Genomic DNA, 17,984 nt, shown 5'->3' with positions numbered 1-17,984 from the left:
TTAATCTTTATATTCTTTTTTATTATGATACTACTTCTTTTTTGTTCTAAGGGTCTTATTTATTTTTTGCATATTGATTTTTTAATATTAATTATTATATCAAAATATAGTACAAATCAAGGAAAAATGACAAAAATATTTTTATTAGTATCTTATAATACTATTATAATGACATTTGTGCAAAAAATTGTACAAATATAAGGATATTTTTAACGTTAAATACAATAACGTAAAAAGTAAATGAGACCAGACCCTTAGAGCCGGACAGAGGGAGTATTATTATTATATATTTATATATTATAATTTATATTTATTTTTATCAATATTTATCTTTTTAACAGTCTTTTCAATCATAATTAATATACAAAATAGGAATAAAATTTATATAATATTAATTTCTTGATCCCAAAATATTATAAAAATATTTATTTGCTATAGTAATATTATTTTATACACTCCAAAATCAGAGCATTATATGCGGGGTCAGTTTGCAATCCCGACACGCTCAGCTTCGTGTGGCTTGTGGTCTAGGGTGTCACATTGTCTCAGATGAGATATTCCGGCGCAAAGTTAAATATTTAAACTATATAAACTCAGAAAGTCGAAAGCCCTACCACACGATCTTCGAGAACAGAGTTACCGTATGTAATTTATATTTTTTAATGATATAATGGTACACTTAATAAATGACTTTTCTAGTGCAATCAATTCTTACTTTTGTATGATAGGAGAGAAAAAAAAATCTCTTGTAAAGGGTACATCGAACAAATGTAGAGCATTGAATAAAACACATCAAGAGAATTGTGAATTTAAGGCATGTTTATGTGGTTTTGGATTATCTTATTATGGATGGTTTAAACTTATCTTATTGTAGATAAATTTGGACTGTTCAGGATTGCATTATCAAGTTGTGGATAAGTTGAAAAGTTTGGGAAGGTTTTGAATTGTGTAATAGATTATTGTATTGTTATCACTTATTTGAGTTTGACATGTGTTGATGTCGTTTCTAATGATGAATTTGGGATAGAATTATTGATTTATGGAATAAATATTACAAATTTGAGGGATGTTATTATCGTAATTGTTCTTGGATAGGTGTTCCTTTTTTATTCTTTAAATATCATATGAACTATATACAATATTCTACCTAAACACGACCGTCTTAAACGAAATACAAGCATGTTTGATGAAACAGAGAATTGCCCGATCTTCAACACACTTGTATTCTCACCAAAATAAACACCGATACGGTCATGTTTAAAGAAACACGGGCATGTTGATAACACAAAGATTTTTATTGGGTCATCTACATGATTATTTTCTAAACTGTGTAAAATTTAATAAGGGCGTGTTTAGTGAAAAGAAGATGTGTTTCCAAAATAGAAATTTGTCAGGTCCGAAATATGGCTGTATATGTCTTTCATACGAGCATGTATGATGTAAATTAAATTTTGTATTAACATAGCTTAAGTAGATAAAATATGATCATGTTCGTAGATTTAGAATACCAAAAATTACTAGATCTTGAACACAAGCATATTTTAGGCCATGTTCGATCATACACAGCCATGTACAATACGAGATTTATTTTTTAATAATAGTTTTGGGTGAATACGGGAGAGAAAACACCAAAATTCTCCCATGTTTCCTCCCATGTTTTCTCATTTAATTTGAAGGCAGCGGATTGCAATGACGATTAGAGTTTCGAGCGGTGATGATTTCTTTATTGTTTAGAGTTTGTAAAGAGGTATTTATGGCTATTTTTTAAAATTTTGATAACTTATTTTATATTTTATGTTTGATATGGTGTTTTTATGTGTGAATAGATTTAGATTGTGAGTAGTTTAAGTTTTATTTGGGTTTTTGAAGTTTTTTGTATGATTTTATTGGATTTTTATTTTTATTTTCTTTTTTAAAAAAACATTTTAGTATGTTTTGCTTGGGTTTTTCTAACATTACAGTAGAATGTATTGTGGTAAATATTGTATTTAGGGTTTTTATTGTGTTTTTACTAATACATTTTTTGTTCAATATTATATTAACGATTGTATTCTTTTATTTTAATTGTTGTTTTTTTTTTTTTTTTTTTGCTATTGTTATTTTTTTTTAACAATATATGTTACTTCATCCGTCTACTAAGTTTACTTTTACTTTTCTTTTTCGTTTGTCTATTAAATTTACTCTTTACTAACTTTGGCAAAGTAAAAAATAATATCTTCTATTTAACACTTATTTATCATTATCAGGGTCATCTCAAACTTTTTCGGGGCCCTAAGTAAAAATAAATTGTAGACCCTAAAAATACACAATTAAATATATTTTTAAATAATATCACTGATGTTGCCATCAGTTGGGCAAGAAGTTGAAGGCGGTAGTATGGCGGTGTCGATTCGGAAGAAGAAGATGGAAGAAGGACCGGTGGCACTTTATCATTAGTGTCTGAAAGTTCAAAAAGCGAGATGGATTGAAGAAGATAGAAGATAGAGTGAGGCAGATTTGGTTTGGATGATTGGGCGTGGCGCAACGCAACGGAGTGTGAAGGGGAAAGGTGTAGGCGAAGATTGAGTTTGAGAAGATGAAGTGCGGCAGGGTTATAAAGAAGAAAAAAATATAAATTAAAATTTAATAATAATAATAATAATAATAATAATAGGCTAATATTTTAATATGTGGGTCACATATGATCATAATTGTCATTATCTATATTACATTATACTTTTTTTAATTAAAAATTAAAACTTCAAAAATATTTTCAACTTTTTTTTTTATTTTTTCTACTTTTTCAAAATATATTTATTTTTCTTAATTTTTGTGCTGATTTAATAGGGCTAATGTTTACGGACAAAGAATGTATTTTCTTTATTAATAGTTGGAATACTTAATTTTCGAATACTTTGCAAATGTCTGTTTTACGTTAATTGTAAATTTTGATTTTTTTTTCCTTTCTTTCTTAAAAAATGGCACCTAAATAGCGAGCAAAGGACAAAAGAGCACGCACCGTTGCATGTTCTTCAGGGGGCAATATGGATTTGGATTTAAATGATCCTATCTTGAAATTTTAAGAACAAAAACATACAAAACGATACAATAGTTAAAAGATAACTTTTTTTTAAGAGCAAAATTATTAATGGCAAAGCATGGAAAACCCTGAGCAAGGAAGAAAGGGTAGAGATGATGATACCTATGGGGGCATAGCGTTGTCATTTTTTTTTTTTTTTTCAAATCATAGAGCCAATTTACAAGAACTTGACGTTGAAATTTGTGTCTTTGTCACACAACTCGATTAATTACCACTATGAAAAACCAAATAGTTTGATTTTTTGCCTGAGAGGGAAGATGTTACTACTTTCTCTATATGATTTTCCTGTGATTATGGGTTTCTATAATAGAATGTTCATGGATTCGGCCAAATATGAAGATTTGCCAATTTCGATACTGGAAATTTTTTATCTATGTTGGTTGATGATTAACACGTAGAAGTTTCACAATCCTACAAGATCGAAGGCATTGACGCTCCAGTACGAATTTTTAAAATACATGCATTATATTTTGGCAAACACATAATCTAGTTGTAGGGAGAGTACTGGTGCAATGTTAGTATACGATTATATTATCTTTAGATTATGCATAAACATGTATTTGTAAATTTGGGATTTATACTTACACGCTTTCTTATAGATCAAGTTGAGGATAACCGTCGTGGGAGCATTATTATTGGGCTTTATGTCACTCGATTTAAAAATGGTCTTAAGGTATTCAATTGAGTGACTAAGGAAACTTGTTCTACTATGATGCCGTGTAGTTTTTGAACACTACAGTTGATGGGTATAATTATAAAGGTAAGGACACCACGGGGAGAATAATATGTGTTGACTGGTAGGGTTGATAAGGTGATGCATCAGGATGATCCTACTCAGGGCGACGACATTGCATGAGTTTAACCTTGTTTCCGGCTTCAACATAGAGTATCGCTGCGTGAAGTCAACTATTGATCATTGGCGTATAGAGATGCATTATTTACATATATGATATTAAGAAGGAGATGAGAGCATTATTTACATATATTTATGTGCATTTGTCCATTCATGTCATGCCGGAGTCTTCGCATGCACCAACACCTGTAGATGATAATATCACAGGACATAAAGGTGATGATATCATCGATACATATACTTTGTTTTGTTGATATGATGAGTCGGGTCGAGTTGATGATATAGTGTTTTTGTTTTTTCGTATATCTATTCGATCTATGATGTGTTGTTAGTTTTCATAATGTAAAACACTTGAATTGGTTTTTATATATTACTTCCTCTATCCCAGCTAATTTGCCCCATTTAGATTAAGCACAGAGTTTTAAGTATCATGTAATTAGTGAGTAATTAAGAAGATTATTAGTAAAAATAATCATGATTTAATAAAAATAATTTTAGATTAAAATTAAAATAACTAAATAGTTTAATTAAAATTAAAAATTATGAATTTTAAGATGCGATTAAAGTGTATAATTCTATTTCCAAAAAAAAAGAACTAATTATATGGGACGGACGGAAATAGAAATAGGAGACAAATTAAGTAGGACGGAGGGAGTATATCTTTTCATTAAATATCATATGTTATTAGTTTAATACTTATTCTTAATGTTTAATTAACTGTAATTATATTGTAACCAATTAATTTGAACGTAACAATAAACAAACATTTATTGGTGTTGTTTTAATGAAAAACACCCGTGTTCTACGAAAACAACAACCGTATTTCAAGAACGGATTCAAAACGACCAAATTAGATAAACAAAGATCTGTTCCAAATACAACACGCTCGTGTTCATATACAGTACCTCATACAACCGTGTTTAGTGGATGAACATGACTGTGTTTAGACACAGTGATTCATGTAGCCGTGTTGGATAGTTAAACACAATTTATTTGAAATGAACACAGTTGTGTTTGAACATAAACGTAAACAATTTCGTGTATGACATGTTGACTATTAAACATGGACGTATTGGATTCAGTTCAGACGCTACATTAGCCTTCATAACAATCACATCAGCATATTCCGTTGAAATTTTAGCAATGAGACAAAATTAATGATTTTTTTTAAAAAAAAATAAGACTAGTTTTGATGAAGTTTATTTAGTGGGGCAAAAAAAAAAAAAAAGAGTTTAAACGAGACTATTTTTTATTTTTGCTCTGACAAAAACTACCATGAATATACAAAATATATTTTTTATGTTAAGTTTGAATTTGGATTTGAAAAAGTAAAATTTTAATTGAATAATATTTAATATGATACTTTTTTCGTCTCACTTACCGTGTCCATGTTGTCGTTTCTGTCTGTCTCACACATCATGTCACTTTTTCTTTTTGAAAAATAATTACCCACTTTAATCTCATTTTAAAATTTCTAATTTGTAAATTTTTTTATTTAATGTAGACTAATGAGTTATCATAATTTATATTATAGAATAATTATTTTACTAATAAATTCTTAATTATTTACTAATTATATTTATCTTAAATTCTCGTATTTACGGTAATTCGGACATGATAAGTGGAACGGATGAAGTATATTATGTACGTTATTCAAATATATATTCAAATATTTATATACAAATTTTAATAAATATATATATAAATTATTATTTTTATCTTTTATAATAAAGAAGTTAATAAAAATATAATACTATATCTTTAGTAAAAAGTACCCAAAAAAATTGAAAATTTTCTCCATCACCAAAGTATTCTCGTACTTTCTGGCATATGTTTTAATATGAATGTGCATTTTTTTTGGTTATGTTTTTGTTTTTCTATAGTTAAAAAATGCAAATATATACTCCCTTCCTCTTATGACATTATGCTATTTTATTTTTTTTTGTCACACTTGTTAAGAAAGTGTATATTAAAAGATTAATTGTGTTTAATTTAATTGATACAAGAATTGTAATAGAGTATAATATATTAATTTATTTAAACTTTTATAAATAAATAGATATTAAACATTTTCGCATAAACAATTTTTTTATTTGGACAAACAATTAACATAAATAGTTCTAATAATACTATTTTTTAAAAAATAATTTAAATTATTTATACATGCTTATTTAAAATATAAATAAAAAAAATTATATTTTATTGGATCACCCAAAATTTTTATTATTCATCAATTTTTTTCTTTAAAAAATATCAAATAAAATTCACAATTTTTATATTATATTAAAAATTTCACATTAAAATTATAATATCAATACATATTTATATAAAACAATTATTCAAATTAAAAAATAATAATAATAATACTATTCAAAATTTAAACACCCAACCAAACTAGCCGTTAGAGTTTATTCACATAATTTTTCTCCAAAAATATCAAATCAAACTTTTATTTTTTATTTATTTTTATACTATATTAAAAATTATTTTTATATCAAAATAACAGATGAATACATATTCATATAACATTTAATAATGATTTAAATTGAAAATTTTTACTATTAATACGCAAACTTAAAATCCAAACCCCCAAACACATTGTTAAGTTTATTCACTGAATTTTTTCTTTAAGGGTGTGTTTGTTTGGGGGTTTGGATTTTGGATTGAGATTTGAATAGTAAAAATTTTGAATTTGAATAGTTGTATGATGTAATATAAATAGGTGTTGATATGATGTTTTGAATGTAAAAATAATTTTTAGTATAATATAAAAAATGAAAAATAGATGTTTGATTTGATGTTTTTGGGGAAAAAAATACGATGAATAGTATAAATCCAAACAAATCCCTCAAACAAACACACCCTAAAAATATCAAATCAAACTCTTAATTTTTCTATTTACTATATTATAATACTAAATATCAATTTTAAATAAAAAATATTGCATCCATAACTATTTACATAACATAACAAATATTTGAATTTTTAAAAAAATCTTGTTATTCAAATCCAAATCCAAAATTTAAACCTCCAACAAAATATATTGTTAGATTTTATTTTTTAATTTTTTTTCTTTTTAAAACTATCAAATCAAACTCTTAGTTCTTTATTTTTATATTATATTAAAAATTAATTTTATATTTAAAATATCATCCCAAAAAATATATATATTTATATTAAATCAAGTAACCTATTTAAATTTTCAAAAAATATTATTCAAAATACAAACTCTAAGCAAATACACTCGAGTGTATTTACTAATTTTTTCTTCTAAAACTTTTCAAATTAAACTTCTATTTATTATTTTTATATTATGTTAAAAAATTAATTTCGCATTCAAAGCATCTTATTGATACATATTTATTTATTTACGCAAACTAAAATCTAAAACCAAATACATTGTTAAAATGTATTAATTATGGAATGTTTTAAAAATTATTAAAATTTAAATTATTTTTATTTTTTAAAAATTTCAGCTACATCCGGCCTAAATTCGAATTTTCATATCATGTCCGAGTTGAATTTTTATATTTTTGAATCATATTTACTTTTATCCGTTCTAATTAAAAGTAATTAAAAATAAAATTATAAATTATTTGTGAATAAAAAACTAAATAGATTCTTTTGGATTTGTTAAGATTTAATTCTAATTAAAATTTGTTAATTATTAGTTTTTTTGGAAAGTGATAGAACTGAATGGAACAACTAAAAAAAAATGTGGCATAATTGAGTGGGACGAAGAAAATATATAGTAAAAGATAAAATAAGAATATTTTTATTATGACTTTAAAGAAAAAAAAAGAGATAATATGAATAGGTGACCTAGGGAATATTTTTTTATTACCAAAAAAAAAAAACGAAAGTATTTTTTTGTTACAATTCAAAACAAAATAAATAGTATGATTTTGGATCATATATAAAGTAAATAGATATTTAAAATAGTATTTTAATTTTAATTTTTTTTTGTTCATAATACTCCCTCAGTTTCGTTTATTGCATATAAATTTTTTAATATTAATATTTTATATGCATATAGTATAAAAGAAGTATGAATCATTGTATTGATTTTGAAGCGATATTAATAATTCCACGCCCTTTTATGTTAATAAAACTTTTAAAGAAAATTATTATTAAATAGGATGTTTTAATTATAGAATAAAATATGAATATAAATAGTGAAAAATTATTATTAAGATAATATTTAAAATAATTATAAATAAGGTGATATATATTAAAACTACAAATATTTTAATTATGTCCGTTAAAAGTAATTTTTATACTACTTCGTCCCATAAGGATACTATTTGTCTTTTGCGTCATTGTATTTAACATTAAAAATATTCTTATATTTGTATAATTTACCCACAAATGTCATTGTATTTATATTATTAGAGACTAATATCGATATTTTTTTCATTTTCTGTTAATTTGTATCACATATTGATATAATAATTAATATTCAAATATTCACACGAAAAAACTCATGATACTCTTCAAGTATTTAAATTCTTACTTTTTATAATATTGTATTGATCAAAAGATAATTCAATGTTTTTAAAAATTAAGAATGTATAATTATAATATTTTTATTGTAAGACATGAGTAAGTGAAAATGTATTATGGGTGTGTTTCTTTTGTAGATTTTGATTTTCAGTTTCATTTTTTAATAGAAAAAGTTTAACTTGAAAAAGTTTTTAAATTTGAAAAAATTATTTAATATGATATAAATATATATTGATGTGAATTTTTAATGTAAAATTAAATTTTACTATTATATAATAAATAAAAATATGCGTTTAATTATCTTTTAAGAGGAATTTTGAGATAGTGAAATTATAATCAAAATTGTACAAACAAACACACTATAAAAAAGATTTTTTTTTTTTTTTTTTCGTCATAACTCAACGTACTATTTTTACTATTTTTTTCGTCAATTCAAAAGTATTTATTTCTAATTATATTAAAAATGTTCATATTTAAATATCGAAATATCTTTAATCAAAATTGTACAAACAAACACACTATAAAAAATATTTTTTTTTTATTCGTCATAACTCAAAGTACTATTTTTATTATTTTTTTCGTCAATTCAAAAGTATTTATTTCTAATTATATTAAAAATGCTCATATTTAAATATCGAAATATCTTTAATTTTTACAAAAATATTTATTTTTTTAATTTAAAAGGAAAAATGTTAAAATTATCATACATATTTTTACTAATTAATTAAATACTACTGTTTTTTAATCATAAAAAAAAAATACTAAGTAAACTAATACATGCCAAAATATTGAAAAAGATAATGATTATACTAGTGTTTTATAACTTTATAATTTTTGATATATATATATTTTTAACTATTATGTATTTATTTAGTTTATAACTTTAAATAATATAACCTATAATATTAACTTCTTTGAAATAACACAATCAAAACCATAAATAGTAAGGGTGTGTTATTTTGAAGATTAACTTTAATTTTTTATTATATAATAATTATGATTTTTAGAAAAAATTATATTATTTCATTTTATAAATATTATTTCTTATTCATATAAAATAATGATAAAAAATAAATATAAAAGAACACATTCTAAAAAAAAGAAATAAAACTAAAATTACAAAAAAGAAAAAAAAAGAAAAAGAAAAAAGAAACTTCTAAAAAGTTATAATGAATTTGTTCGTCCAATCAAAAAAATTTGTTATAACTATAAAAAAAATACATATATACTATACAATATACGCATTTATTTACACAATATATATAATATTCTCTCGACCAAAAAATTTAGAGTGTGTTTCTACAGCAAAGGTATTGCCAAACTTACTATTTTAACATTGTTTATAAAAAACAAGCGTCAAACTTCCCTCATTCTTCTTTTGCTGACACCTAACATCACATCAATAGGTACGACCATGCATGCGGCTTGGCACGACCATGTAATTTGCAAAAAATATATTATTTAATTATTTTAATAATTAAATTTTGATAAATTATATGTAATATGTATATCTATAAATCATATAAAAATATATATATTTACATTATTATATTATTAACTATCAAATCAATATATATCAAAATTTTCAAAATTCAAGTACATATATCATATTTATTTAAAAAAAAGTTAAACAATTCAAAATAAAATATTAATTTTTATATTACTACTAGTATTATTTTTTATGTCTAACATTAAAAAATAACTCAAACTCAAAAATTGTTTTTTCGGTGTGTGATTTCAAACTGAAATTCACACAATTCAGTCTACACAGTTTATAATAAGAATATTATAGGCGTATTTGTTTTGTAAGATAATTTGAATGGATATATTTTATATGAGACATGAGAGATTATGTAAAAAATTTTAAAATAATAAATATATATGATATATTAATATTTTTTTAAAAAATTGGTGAGAGAAAAAATTGAAAGAATACACCTATATTTTTTTCATAAAATATTATATCAAAATACTATTTAAATAAAAACTTAAATAAATATTCATTCTATCCGTCTCTAAAGGTCACATTTACCTTTTGCGTATTAATATTAAAAATATCCTTATATTTGTATGATTTTTTTGTACAAATATCGTTCTATTAGTATTATAAGACACCAATGAAAAAATTTTTGCAATTTTTTCTTAATTTGTACTACGTTTAGATATAAAAATTAATATTCAAAGATCAACCCGCAAAAAATAAATGAGATTTTTACAGCCGTACATAGATAGTATTATATTTCAAATCAATTTCAAATAATAACTCAAACCCTATATTCTTCTTAAATAATATTCTCTCTGCCCCAACTAATTTATCCACTTTAGTTAGGGACGGAGTTTTATATATTATATAATTAGTAAGTAATTAAAAAGTATATTAGTAAAAAATAATTATGATATAATAAAAATAATCATAGATAAAATTAAAATGACTAAATAGTTTAATTAAAATAAAAATAAATAAATTATAAATTTTAAAATATGATTAAAGTGTATAATTATATTAGAAAAAAATGAAAGGACAAATGACGTGGAACGAACCAAAATGAAAAAAAAAAAAAAAAAAAAAAAAAAAAGATGGCAAATGTTGGAATATATGGGTATTACGAGAATAAACTCTACCGAAAACCGAGTTGATGATGGATCATCTTTTCAAAAATTACATACGCCCCGGTAGTGCCTTCGGTGGCTGGTGTTCTTACCCAAAGATAAAATGGTTTCCGTCTCCAATGAGAGTAAAATGGTTTCCGTCTCCAATGAGAGTAAAATGGTTTCCGTCTCCGATGAGAGTAGCACCTTTAATCGTTGGAGCTCCGGTAAACAAAAATGAGAGAAAAACTGAGTTGGGGAGGTTGTCGGAAAGCTAGAAGAGATGAAAAAAGGAGGAGAGAGTTATTGATATTGCTGTTTAAAATGAAGAGGAGACCCTTTATATAGGCGTTTCCACTCGGCTAAAATGGCAGGGGATCAATTACGATCATAATTATGACCTTAATTATCGATGTAATTTATTCTAAATTCAAACATTCCGTTTGAAGCAGTCATAATTGATTCTAATTACAAAATTTTCGTTTGTGACAATCGTAATTTATTCTAATTTCAAACATTCCGTTTGAAACGATTTTAATTTATTCTAATTTCAAACATTTCATTTGAGATTATAATAAATCTATCCAACAGATAATATTTTATCCAAATAATATTGTGACTTAGGCCATATACCCGAGTTTAATTTGAGGTTGCACAATTTGGTTTGTCTTGAGATAGACAAAATAGCCAAAATATTAACCAAATCCCATACACAATAAATAAATTCTTCCAAATTAAAATTTGGTACGTCGGTCCATCACATTTTCACTCAGAAAATAATCGATTGCAATATAACCGATTATCCAACAACAAATTATGATAAATAATACTCCCTCCGTCCCACTTAATTTGTCTATTGTTTCTGTTTTCGTTCGTCCCACATAATTTATCATTTCCTTTTTTGAAAGTATAATTATTCATTTTAATCACATCTTTAAAATTCATAATTATAATTTTTTATTTTAATGAAACTATTTAGTTATCTTAATCTTAATTTATAATTATTTTTATTAAATTATAATTATTTTTACTAATACACTTCTTAATTACTTACTATTACACCATACTTAAAACTCTGTGTCTAAGCTAAATGAGACAAAATAGGTTGAACGAGAGAGTAATAATAATAGTAATAATAATACTCTCTCCATTTCATAAGAAGGATACCATTTTTTATTTTTTTGTTCCAAAAAATAAAATATCATTTTTTAATTTAATAATTGTACTATCTACCTAACATAATTAATATCTTTACAATTTTCAATATATTACACAAATATCATAATTTTATATCACATAATTTAATTGGGAGAATTTTTATTTTTTTACTATAAATTAATATAATATTAATATTCAAAATTTATTTATAAAAAATAAATATTACTCCTTTTTCGGACAGAGATAATAGCAAAAGAATGGGTATAACTTATAGGTATTGAAGAGCGCATGGGGCTGACATCACGTGCGGATGTTCTCAAATTACGAGGAAACCCCCCAACATGTTATGTTAAGCAACATCCCCCCTTGTCAACGGTCAACCAACGGCCTTTGTTTACCTTCTACTTATCATTCTTATTATTTTTTAATATTATCCATCACACTCCTTAGCTTTTATTTATTGCACGTATTTTTGAAAAAGTTTTAGCATAATTTATAAATTTCTAAAATAATATATTAATTATTAATTCTATTTTACAAAATTTCTAATATTTTTAAAATTTTCTAAAATCTCTAGTTTAAAAAAATATATATATCTCAAGATGATATGTATGTATGTATATATAAAGATATATGCGCGCAGCATTCGAGTTTTTGTTAGCGTGCAAGTAAAATTCCCATTTAACAGAGTCGTGTATAGATATGTCATAGTTAATTTTATTAAATGTTAATGTAATTTTTAGTTCACACCTAATTAATTATTATTGAACTTATGTTTGGTTTAGTTTTAATTAAAGATAATTATTTGATTTTATATTTATTTAAAAATATTATTTTTTATTATGACTTTTTCATATTTTCATATATAGATAATTTTTTGTTTAAAACTTTTGAATTTCTTAAGTGTGTGTTTTATATATTTTTATTGTCCAACCATTACACTTGTTTACTTATATTTTCAATTTTGGCTTTGTTTACAAAATAATTTATTTATTGATACCATTTTCAATATATATAATACTTTAGAGTGTGTTTGGCAATAGCTGATAGCTTTTAGATGTTAGCGTTTAGCTGATTCAATTAGCTGTTGGCGTTTAGTTCATTCAATTGGCTGGTTTGACTAGCTGATTTAATTAGTTGTTTGTATTAAAATGTTTGGTAAAATAACGGTTTGATATTAGCTGTTTATATGTAAAATAACATTTGAAGATATTTATATTTTAACTTTTAAAACTTTTTTAATTGTGTTTTTTTAGTTTTGAAAATTTTAAAATTTTTGTTATTAGTTATTTGAAATTACGAATGTATTATAAAATATTTTTTTATTAATTTTAGATGTGAGAAAAATAATAGTACTCCCTTCATCCCATTGAAAGGTTACCATTTTTTATTTTCGTCCGTCCCAAAACAAGGTTATAATTTCCTAATTTAGTAACTGTATTACCTACCTAACATAATAAATACCCTTTCAACTTACAATATATTACACAAATGCCATTACTTTTATATGACACCATACTAATAGGGGTATTTTTGTCATTTTCACTATAATCCAACATAATACTAATATTTCAAAATCTACGTGCAAAAAGCAAATGCCACACTTCCAATGGGACGGAGGGAGTATATCTTTTTATTAAGAAATATGAATGTTTTTTATTAAAAATGATGTAAAATATAACGTAATAAAATTTTAGTATATATATTTATTATATTAATTATTGATTAATTTATTATATTTATAATTTTTAATAAATTTATTCCATTTTATTTAATTTTAATATAAAGATAAAATAATAATATTTATGTTTTATGTTTTATTTTATTTTAATAAATATATACAGTTTACAAATAAAATTAATTATATATAAAAATTAATTAATTTAAATTTATAAAAATAAAATTATAATTTAATAAATAATATATTAAAATAATTTATAATTACTGCAGTAGAAAATATATTTATACGTATGTTGAAATAAATAATAAAATTTTAAGGGCAAATAAGGAATAAAGAAAATAAAATAGAAAAAAACTCTTTCAAAACGCTGGTCATATAGCTTTTCAGAAATTAGTTTTTTTGGGACCAATAAGCTATTTTAAAAAGCTAATTTATCAAACACTTAAATTAGCTTTTTGATCGGTCAAACAGATAAAGGGGGTGTTTGGCAAATAATTTTTTTTAAGAGTTTTTAGCTTATTGAATAGCTTTTAGTTGTTTGACCAGTCAAAAAACTAATTTAGGTGTTTGGTAAATTAGCTGTTTGGAATATCTTTTTGGACCCAAAAAGCTAATTTCTGAAAAGCTAACTTACCCAGCGTTTTCAAATAGTTTTTTCTGTAAAATTTTTTTTATTCCTTATATGCTCTTAAGAATTTATTATAAATTTTACACAAATAAATATATTTTGATTATTTATTGATTATATTAGAATGTTTTATTATATTATAGTTTTACTTTTATAAATTTAAAATAATTAATTTTTATATAAAAATTATTTTAATTGTAAAATATATAAATTTATTAAAATCAACATAAAATAAAAAATATAAATATTAATAATTTATTTTTTATTAAGACTACATTATATAAATTTTATACTAAAAATAAATTATATTTATTGAAAATTATAAATATAATGAACTAATCGATAACTAACATAATAAATATATACACGAAAAATTTATTATTTTATATTTTACATCATTTTCAATAAAAAAAAACTATTTATATATTTTAATAAAAATATATTATTTTTTAAATCTAACTGTACTAAAAATAAATACTTTTATAACACTTTTACAGTTTTCAATAACAAATAACAAAAAATTTTAAACATTCTAAATTCAAAAAAACATAATTGAATATATTAGAAACAAGAATAAAATAGAAATGTTCTCGATTGTCATTTTACGTATAAACAGCTAATATCAACAGTTGTTTTACCAAATATTTTAATACAAACAGCTAATCGAATCAGCTAACAGCTATCAGCTAATTGCCAAACACGCCCAAAAGCCGTTAAATAAGTTAAAAATTCTTCAAAATATTTTTAGTAATATAAAAAATATTTTATATCATATTATTAATTGTTTAACTAAATATAATATATATTATATATTTTTTTGTAAATATATGTGAATATTTTGTCTTTTTATAATATTAATTGAGAAATATGTCCGAAATTACTTTGTTGATGAAGAAACAAGAATGTATTTATTCATTTTGTATTATATTTTTATGGAAGGTATGTAAAAACACATATTATATTTTTTTGATAATATTTATTAAAAATTATATCATAAAAAAGTATTAATTGAGCAGACCCTAAGTTGAAGATTTGTAAATTTAAAATATGTTGTGGAGACTAAAGTAGTGTAAATTATTCAATTGTTTTTGCAAAATATTGAGTTCGAACCAGTTAAATATATTAAAATATCTTTAAACCACGACTATGTCCACATCACCACGTAAACGTTGTTGTCCTAATTCGTACTCGCAAAATTAATCTAATTTTTATTTAGACTTTATGTTACAAATATATATATATATATACATATAAATTTATCATGGTACTTTCGATTATCTAAAACGGTCACTTGTCGCCCTCATGTAGGCTCCTATTCCTAATAGACAATATTATCTCTATTCCAATTTTTTTTATTAATTTTTATTTATAAAATTAAAAAAATTACAATATATATATATATTTAGTTACATAGATTTTATTTTATTTTTCTGAATACTCTTTCCGTAAAATTAGAATACTTTAGTCCGAAAAAAATTAAAATATATATATTAATGAAAAAATGATAAAAAAGTAAAAAAAAAAAGTTGAGATTATTTTTAGAAATTTAGTTAGAACTTAAATAAAATTGAGAGAGAAAATGTTATAAAAGTAGTGATATTTGTAGTAAATAAGTGTTGAATGAAGGATAATAATTAAATATTAATTTATCTACTTTGCCAAAATTAGTAATCGAGTAAATTTAGAGAATAAACTAAAAATAAAAATGAAAATAAATTTGATGGAGGGAGGATGTACAATTTATATAATTGTCCGGTATCGTTGAGTTTCAATTGCAGTTTGAATTGACAAAAAAAATAATTGTACAATGTGATATAAACTGATGTATTATTTTGAATATAAATTTGATTTTTAATATAATATAAAAAATAAAAATAATAAGTACTTAATTTGATATTTTTAAACAAAAATAAATAAATAAACAGAAATTGAATAGGAAAATTTGGGCAAAATCTCCCCAATCAAACACACAAAAAACTCGTCAAAAAAAATAAATAAATAAAACTATTAAATCGGAATAGTAATAATAATAATAATGGAGAAATGAAATTGCATGCATGCACGCACGCACGCATGCTTATATTTAATAAATGGTTAAATAATTAATTATATGTATGGTTTAATTTAATTTAATTTAGTTTAGGGGGGTTGGGATTTCTTAACCACCAGAGATGGATGACGAATTAAATCACGCCTCCTTACCATTAAATATTATTTGCAATTAGTCAACTCTTTTTAATCAAATAATAATTATGCTGATTAAAGCTTTTACCTAAATAAATATATACAAATATATGTGCCCTCAATTTCCTGCATTTATTCTTATTCTAATTAATGCTACTGGAAAATCACATTGTCTATATGTTACTATTTTTCTTAGCCGACTGTGATCAATTATAAATTATTTAGCACATTAAAGTTTTCAAAATTTGGAAAAATGTAAAAAACAAATAATATTTTATGTAATATTTTATATATTTCATGTGTAAAAAAAATAAAATAAAATTGAATAGTGTCAAAATCTTAAAAATTGTTGTGTAAATAGAGCTTTTGTAACAATAGATAATGAATTTTTATTTAAATAGTATTTATATATATATATGATATGTTATGAAAGAAAATAATGTACTTTTATTGGTAACCTTGCAAGATGAATATATATTTTTCTAATTTGAAATAAAGAAACAAACACATTCTTATTTTTTTTTTTCAAAATATATCAAATCAAATCAAATATCTATTTTTTATTTTTATATTAAATTAAAAATTAATTTTATATTTAAAACATCTATTCAATACATGTTTATATCGTATAAAACAACTGTTTAAATATAATATTTTAATATTCAAAATTATATCCAAAACCCAAAACTTTCAATATATATTGAAAGTAAACTTTTTAAAAAGGAAAAATATATTATTGTAATTTTGTATTATATATAAATTTGAAACTATAAACAAGCAAAATATGGGGGCTATGTTTATATATGTTACAAAAAATTTTTTTGACATTATTAATCAACTATACAATATTTAAAAAGTTGTAGCCTTAATTTACAGACTATATATTAGGTTCGATTGAAAAGTTTACCCCGAAGTATTCGATGGCTAGTAGTTGCAAAACCACATTATAAAAAAAAATAATTATATTAAAGATATTTTAATTTAAAATATTAACTCAAAAAATCTAATTTTTTTATACATATAAAACACCGTCTCACTCTATTAATATTAAATTAAATATCTATTTCTTGTCATGTCGAATGATCAAGTCGGTTTTAAAATGTCTTATTAATTTTGTCTGCTAAATTCCATATTATATATATATATATATTTACTATTCTTTATTCAATTTTTTATCAGTTAATATATATATATATAATTTTCATTTAACTGATTAAATAATAAACATGTTTTCTTGTATGGTTTAATATATTTACTTTATCATTCAATATATCAATTTGCATAAAAATTTCACAATTTTTTATTTTGA

Source organism: Andrographis paniculata, unplaced genomic scaffold, assembly GCF_009805555.1.
Source record: "Andrographis paniculata isolate CXL003 unplaced genomic scaffold, ASM980555v1 Contig22END, whole genome shotgun sequence".
NCBI classification, from domain to species: Eukaryota; Viridiplantae; Streptophyta; class Magnoliopsida; order Lamiales; family Acanthaceae; genus Andrographis; species Andrographis paniculata.
Note: the sequence above shows the minus strand (reverse complement) of the source record.